Consider the following 8,900-nt stretch of genomic DNA (forward strand, 5'->3'; position numbering starts at 1 on the left):
AAAAAAAAAAAAAAAAAAATCAGGAGGCTGAGGCATGAGAATCACTTGAACCTGGGAGGTGGAGGTTGCAAGCCAAGATCGTGCTACTACGCTCCATCCTAGGCAACAGAGCAAGAGTCTGCCTCAAAACAAAAACAAACCGCAAGTCAAAATATCAAGCTGCGTACTTGCTTTTCAAGTTGCCTGCTGGGCTGTCTTCCAAGCATACTTTCCTTCGTTTCGTTCCTGCTCTAAAGCTTTTTAATAAACTTTTACTCCTGCTCTAAAACTTTCCTGGGTCTCTCCTTCTGCCTTATGCCCCTCAGTTGAATACTTTATTCTGAGGAGGCCAGAATTAAGGTTGCTGCAGAACCCTAGGGATTCACCACCGGTATTACTATTTTGAAGTCGTGTGACTCCGATACATTTCCCTGCTGACACAATCATAGACTTCCCCCAGCTTTCTGACTGCATCCAACTGAGAGCATATTCCTGCTTCCTTAGACACTCCCCCAAATCACCACAAAGCCCAAATTCTATAATAGGTTCTTTCTTAACACCCTCTTACTGAGGCAGCCCATTCTTCCTCGAGGTGTATGTTCTTCCTCACTGCAACCAGAAATAATTCCAACTTGGTTAACTACAGATGCGTTCCTGGAGGTCTCTGCCCGAAGGACATTGACACTTGAGAAGCTTTCATTTCTTGAGGAGTCTATTAAAATCCCAGAACTGTCAGGATCTGGTGACACTGAGGAGATAGATCTTTTACCGTTAGCGTTTCCCTTCAGGCATTTCTTGGGAAAGATAGTACAGTTGACCCTGGAATAACACAAGTTTGAACTCTGTGCATACATTTATACATGGGTTTTTTCTATATATATTGGAAAATGTTTTGGAGATTTGTGACAATTTAAAAAACACAGATAAACTGTACAGCCTAGAAATATTGAAAAATTAAGAAAAAGGTATGTCATGAATGCATAAAATATGTAGATACTCATCTATTTTATCACTTAATACCATGAAATATACACAAATATATATATATATATTTTGAGATGGAGCCTCGCTCTTGTTGCCCAGGCTGGAGTGCAATTAAGCAGTCTTGGCTCACTGCAACCCCCGCCTCCAGGATTCAAGTGATTCTCCTGCCTCAGCCTCCCGAATAGCTGGGGTTACAAGTGCCCGCCACCGTGGCCAGCTAATTTTTGTGTTTTTAGTAGAGTTGGGGGTTTCACCATGTTGGTCAGGCTGGTCTTGAACTTCTGACCTCAGGTGATCCACCCGCCTCGTGCTGGATTAGAGGTGTGAGCCACAGCTCCCTGCCCCCAAACGTATTATAAAAAGTTAAAATTTATCAAAACATACACACACAAACACAGACCATGGCACCATGAACAGTTGAGAGAAATTGAAATAAACATAACGATGCAGCATTAAATTATAACTGCATATAACTCATACATACTGTAGTGCTGTACTAATTTCCTGGCACCTCTCCTTGCTATTGCAGTGAGCTCAAGTGTTTTGAATGTATCCACTTAAAACACTTTGTGATGTTAATCATCTCCGCAAGAGCAGTTGTCTCTCCAGTAAATTGTGTATCGTAGTAAAAAGTGATCACTCACGGTTCCCGTGTATTTTTCATCATGTTTAGTGCACTACTGTAAACCTTGAATAACACCGTGGTACCCAAACAAAGTGCTACTAGTGATGCTGTAAGTGCTCCCAAAAAGCAGAGAAAAGTCATGACATTACAAGGAAAAGTTGAATTGCTTAATAAGTACTGTAGATTGAGGTCTGCAGCTGCGGTTGCTGCCACTTCAGGCAGGGATTCATCTTGTAAGTAAAAGAAAGAAACTTATAGTATTGATAAATAAGAACAATACTATGAATGTATTTTCTCTTCCTTATACTTACAGTATTGATAAATAAGAACAATACTATGAATGTATTTTCTCTTCCTTATGGTTTTCTTAATGACATTTTCTTCTCTCTGGGTTACTTTATTTCAAGAAGACAGTACATAATACATAAAACATACAAAATATGTGTTATTCAACTGTTCTGTTATTGGCATGACTGCTCAGGGGTCGATTTCCTTACTTCTGAGTCGTTCAGAGCTTAACTGTTTGTTTCTTTGAATCCCAAGAAAAATCAGCCAAGAAATCAGGCAGTCAAAAGAAAGTATTACAATTCTGCAGGAATTAAAGTTTAGCAGTCAACGTACACTGATTCAAACCCGTTAACAAGTGAAAAGCAATGGCAGGAAACACTGACAAATGGCGTCTAAAGTGAGCAGAAAAAGGAGCAGGCAGGAGAGAAGCAGTGAAGATCTAATTAGTCTGGCTGGTGATGGCGGCCATGTTGCACATGGTGTTCACAGTCCCATCTTCTGGTAACGATGAGTCATTCTTGCAAGTAAAATAAATATTGATTACATGATATGCATAATAAATAAAATTCTATGTGTGATCTTCTAAGAAATTAGTTTTAGAAGCAAAATAAGTCCTCAAACTGGCAATTTGTTTAAGTGATGCTGAGTAGTGCTGTTAACCTTGCTAGAAGATCTGAACGTTATGTTATTAGAATACTACCCAATAATGTCGTGGCATTTTCCAGTGTTTATATTCATTATAAAGCTACAGTTCTAAGTATTTCAACAAAAGAAATACAAAGAGAAAAATATGTGATTGTTGTAAAATACTTCCAACATAACATCTGAACTGACCTAAAAATCTGAGTTAACAAAAGTCATACCTGTTTCAATAGCATAACCAAAGTCAGGGCAACCAGACAAAATATTTCCATTGTTACAAAAGTAACTGGACTGGATTTAGCACAATTTAGGTTTTTGTGAAATATTGACAACATTTTTTAAAATTTATATCAATAGCTTTTGAGGTATAATTTTTCTTGTTGCATGGATGAATAATGTAGTGGTGAATTCTGAGATTTTAGTGCACCTGTCACTCAAATAGTGTACATTGTACCTAATATGTAGTTATTTATCTCTAACCCCATTCCCAACCCCCCCCCCCCGTTCTGAGTCTCTAAACTCCATTATACCACTCTGTATGTCTTCGTATACTCAAAGCTTAGCTCCCACTTATAAGCAAGAACATACAGCTTTTGGTTTCTCATTCCTGAGTTACTTCACTCAGAATAATGGCCTCCAACTCCATCCAAATTGCTGCCAAAGACATTGTTTTATTCCTTTTAATGGCTGAGTGGTATTCTGTGGTGTATATATGCCATATTTTCTTTATCTACTCATTGGTTGATGGGCACTTAGGTTGGTTCCACATCTTTGCAATTGTGAATTGTGCTGCTATAAACATGTGTGCAAGTGTCTTTTTCATATAATGACTTATTTTCCTTTGGGTACATCCAGTAGTGGGATTGCTGGATCAAATGTCAACTACTTTTAGTTCTTTTTTTTTTTTTTGAGACAGAGTCTTGCTCTGTCGCCCGGGCTGGAGTGCAGTGGCCTGATCTCAGCTCACTGCAAGCTCCGCCTCCCGGGTTCACGCCATTCTCCTGCCTCAGCCTCTGGAGTAGCTGGGACTACAGGCGCCCGCTACCTCGCCCGGCTAGTTTTTTGCATTTTTAGTAGAGACGGGATTTCACCGTGTTAGCCAGGATGGTCTTGATCTCCTGACCTCGTGATGCGCCCGCCTCGGCCTCCCAAAGTGCTGGGATTACAGGCTTGAGCCACCGCGCCCGGCCCTACTTTTAGTTCTTTAAGGAATCTCCGTACTGTTTTCTAAAGAGGTTGTATTAATTTACATTCCCACCAGCAGTGAATAAGCATTCCCTTTCCCCCACATCCATGCCAACATCTATTGTTTTTTGACTTTTTAATAATGACCATTCCTACAGGGGTGAGGTAGTAACTCATTGTGGTTTTAATTTGCATTTCCCTGCTGATTAATAATGTTGAGCATTTTCCATATGTTTGTTGGCCATTTGTATATCTTCTTTTTTTTTTCTTTTTTTTTTTTTTTGAGACGGAGTCTCGCTCTGTCGCCCAGGCTGGAGTGCAGTGGCATGATCTCAGCTCACTGCAAGCTCCGCCTCCCGGGTTCACGCCATTCTCCTGCCTCAGCCTCCCATGTAGCTGGGACTACAGACGCCCACCACCGCGCCTGCCTAATTTTTGTATTTTTAGTAGAGACGGGGTTTCACCGTGTTAGTCAGAATGGTCTCCATCTCCTGACCTCGTGATCCGCCCGTCTTGGCCTCCCAAAGTGCTGGGATTAGAGGCGTAAGCCACCGCGCCTGGCCTGTATATCTTCTTTTGAGAAATGTCTGTGCATGTCCTTTGCCCACTTTTGGATGGGATTGTTTTTTTCTTGCTAATTTGTTTGGGTTCCTTGTAGATTCTCGACACTAGTCCTTTGTGGGATACATAGTTTACAAATATTTTATTCCACTCTGTGGGTTGTCTGTTTACTCTGCTTATTATTTCTTTTGCTCTGAAGAAGACTTTTAGTTTAATTAGGTCCCATTTATTTATTTTTGTTTTTGTTGAATTTGCTTTTGAGGCCTTAGTCACGAATACTTTGCCAAGGCTGATGTCTAAAAGAGTTTTTACAATGTTGTCTTCTAGAATTTTTATGGTTTCAGGTCTTATATTTAAGTCTTTGATTCATCTTGAGTTGATACTTGTAGAAGATGAGATAGGGATCCAGTTTCATTCTTCTACATGTGGCTTGTCAGTTTCCCCAGCATCGTTTATTAAATAGGATGTCCATTTCCCAATTGATGTTTTTCTATGGTTTGTCAAAGATCAGTTGGTTGCATGTATTTGGGTTTATTCTGGGTTCTTTATTCTGTTTTATTGGTCTGTGTGCCTACTTTTATACCAGTACCATGCTGTTTTGGTAACTGCAGCTTCATAGCATAATTTTAAGCTCTGTAATGTGATGCCTCCAAATTTGTCAGGCCTCTGAGCCGAAGCCAAGCCATTGCATCCCCTGTGACTTGCGTGTCCACATCCCCTGTGACTTGCAGGTATACACCCAGATGGCCTGAAGTAACTGAAGAATCACAAAAGAAGTGAAAAAGGCCCAGCCCCGCCTTAACTGATGACATTCCACCATAAAAGAAGTGAAAATGGCCAGTCTTTGCCTTAAGCGATGACATTATCTTGTGAAATTCCTTTTCCTGGATCATCCTGGCTCAAAAAGCTCCCCTACTGAGCACCTTGTAACCCCCACCCTTGCCTGCCAGAGAACAACCCCCCTTTGACTGGAATTTTCCTTTACCTACCCAAATCCTATAAAAGGGCCCCACCCTTATCTCCCTTCGCTGACTCTCTTTTCGGACTCAGCCCGCCTGCACCCAAGTGATTAAAAAGCTTTATTGCTCACACAAAGCCTGTTTGGTGGTCTCTTCACATGGACGCGCATGACAAGGCTTGTTCTTTTTGCTTGGGATTGCTTTGGCTATTGGGGCTCTTTTTTTGTTCCATATGAATTTTAGAATTGTTTTTTTTCTAATTCTGTGAAAAATGATGTTGGTATTTGACAATTTTTTTTACATTAGCACCAAAATACTGATTGATCCATTAAAATACATTAATTCCTGATATGATTCAGACACAGTGCTAACTCCTAAGAATACTAAGATGAACAAAATTATTCTTTCCCTCACTCTCCTCCTGCCACATGAACCTCCCTGTGGCTCTTCTACAAGTCAAGCACAATCCAACATATTACCATTTTAGTATCCTTGCACTTGCCATTCCCTCTTTCTGGAACACTCTGCCCCTAGATATACAGTTTGCCCTCATCTCTTTCAGGTCTTTGCTCAAATATCACATTAATAAAAACTTCCTTGACAGCCCTATTAAAAACTTGCAACCCCACTCCCACCAACAGTCCCTATTCTACTTCTTTAGCACTCGTTGCATCTAATACATGGTATCTTTTACTCATTTATTACATCTAATCTATATAAGTTTCATGAGGGAAGGGATTTTTTTTTTTTTTTTTTGAGACGGAGTCTCGCTCTGTGGCCCAGGCTGGAGTGCAGTGGCTGGATCTCAGCTCACTGCAAGCTCCGCCTCCCGGGTTTACGCCATTCTCCTGCCTCAGCCTCCCAAGTAGCTGGGACTACAGGCGCCCGCCACCTCGCCCGGCTAGTTTTTTGTATTTTTTAGTAGAGACGGGGTTTCACCGTGTTAGCCAGGATGGTCTCGATCTCCTGACCTCGTGATCCGCCCGTCTCGGCCTCCCAAAGTGCTGGGATTACAGGCTTGAGCCACCGCGCCCGGCGGGAAGGGATTTTTGTCTGTTTTTATTGCTGCTATACTCTCCAGAGTTGACACATAGCTAAATATTTTCTTTTCTTTTCTTTTTTTTTTTTTTTTTTGAGATGGGGTCTCACTGTCACCCAGGCTGGAGTGCAGTGGCACGATCTTGGCTTGCTGCTGCTAAGGGCTCCAACCAGTGGAGGAACACCTGGGTTCTTTGTCTCGAGTCAAATTAGATAAAACGGCACGGACACACGTGTAGTGGTTTTAAGGAGCAGAGAGTTTAATAGGCAAGTTAGGAGGAAGAAGCTCTCCCATACACAGACGCGGTTGGGGACCGGGGGTTGGGGGGGTGGTCCAAAGCCGAGAGAGGAAACCCCACCAGCGGCGGAAAAGTGGCTGCTTCTATGAGTATACTAGAGGAGGTGGTGTCTGATTTGCATAGGGCTCAAGGGATTGGTTTGACCAGCCATGTCATTCATGGTAGGCTGAGGAAAAAACTGGCCCTCCCACCCTGGCCTTTTAAAACGCAAATACGGGGTGCCATGATGTTCTACACAGGTAGGGATATGTCGGGGCAGCCATGTTACCAGGCACTTGTCTGGGCAAGGGCAGGAATCGCCATGTTTGGGTGGACCCGCTTTCTAATGGCCTGTATTTGCGTATCAAAGGGTGCTGGCCTAGCTCTAAGAGCCAGGGCTTTCGTGCTCGACAAGAAATGTTTCTGGAGCTGCTTTAAAAGAAGTAACTTTAAGACAACTCCTTTTCCTCTCTCTCTGCCCAACATAATCTTAATAACTTGTAACACTGCAACCTCCCCCTCCTGGACTCAAGCAATCCTCCCACCTCAGCCTCCCGAGTAGCTGGGACTACAAGCATGCACCACCACGACTGGGTAACTTTCGAATTTTGGTAGAGATGGGGTTTCGCCATGTTGCCCAGGCTGGTCTCCGACTCCTGACCTCAAGTGATCTGCTCGCCTTGGCCTCCAAAGGGCTGGGATTACAGGCGTAACCCACTTCGCCCAGACAGCTAAATCTTTATTGAATAAATAAATGAGTGAAGTGAGTGTATAAAAGACACAGTCGTTGTTCTTTTTTTTTTTTTTTTTTTTTTTGAGACGGAGTCTCACTCTGTCGCCCAGGTTCCTACGCCTCTGCTCCGCCTCCCAGGTTCACGCCATTCTCCTGCCTCGTCCTCCGGAGTAGGTGGGACTACAGGCGCCCGCCACAACGCCCAGCTAATTTGTTTGGTATTTTTAGTAGAGACACCATATTAGCCAGGATGGTCTGGATCTTCTGACCTTGTGATCTGCCCGCCTCGGCCTTCCAAAGTGCTGGGATTACAGGCGTGAGCCACCGCGCCCGGCCGCAGTCGTTCTTTAAGGGTTTATAGACAGTAAATTAATAAGGTCAATAAAATACTGCAAGTGATGCAGAAAAGGGCATGCCACGCAGAAGCTGCACGGGCAAAGGCGCAGTAGTAGTGCAAAAACAACAACCGGTGTTGCTTGTTTTCACTTGAAAATAAGTAAAATTCAATAAGCAAACAGCAGAAATGCAGTTATCTGTTTTCCTCTCTTATCTAGCATACATTTATAATTGGGATGAGTGTTATATTCTTAACAGGATAAAACTTGCCTAACAAAGGCTGCCTTATTTTGCAAATATTTAAAAGAGGGGAGTTGTTATAAGTGTAAACAAATGTGAACCTGAAAGACCCAATCCTTCAGGATAAATCCAGAGCGGCTAACTGGGCCTAAATTTAAAATCAAGCCAAGCAGTCATTTGCTGACCATGGCATACATGTACCCTGAGTTCCCCAGAAATCCACACCTCTGTTCAACTCTGGCAGTTTCAGAGCTCACCCAAACAGACAAATTAGGGTTCACCTACCTCTGCCAATCAGGGCTCAGCTGTCAATCAATCGGAACTAAGCAAATTTGAATCATTCATTTTCGTAAACAGACCTGATTGGGAACCAGGGCAGGAACTTTATAAAAGCCAAACCCTCACTTTATTCTCTGACAGGCACCTTGGTTTCACACTGGAAGCTGTATATTCCTGATTTGTAAACTGTTCACTAAAATAAAATCTCGCATTTTTACTGCGCTGAGTCAAATTGGCAGTATTTACCGAAGACATATAATCTCCTAGGAAATCCATGACCTCTAATCCAACTCTTTAAGCACATTAGCAGGACTCTAGCATATAGGCAGATAAACAGGTAGAGATATTAGACAGCATTATCTAATTTGCATAATCTGGAATTTCATTTGACAACCTTCAAATAACATAATTACAGATTTTTATTAAATGCAAAAAAAGGAATCACAACAAAAAAAACAGAGTCTTGACCTTGGAGTCTTTGTGAAATCTGTATAATGAGCAACATTTAATGAAAAAAAATCACATCTTCAAGTTCTCAGAAATAGGTATTTCCCACTAAAAATTAAGAAGAAGAAATGGGCCAGGCATGGTGGCTCATGCCTATAATCCCAGCACTGTGGGAGGCCAAGGTGGGTGAATTGCTTGAGTCCAGGAGTTCAAGACCAGCCTGAGAAACATATCGCTACCCTGTCTCTACAAAAAATACAAAAATTAGCTGGGCGTGGTGGGATGCACCTGTGGTCCCAGCTACTCTGGAGGCTGAGGTGGGAGGA

Source organism: Rhinopithecus bieti, unplaced genomic scaffold, assembly GCF_001698545.2.
Source record: "Rhinopithecus bieti isolate Rb0 unplaced genomic scaffold, ASM169854v2 scaffold_15676, whole genome shotgun sequence".
Lineage (NCBI taxonomy): Eukaryota > Metazoa > Chordata > Mammalia > Primates > Cercopithecidae > Rhinopithecus > Rhinopithecus bieti.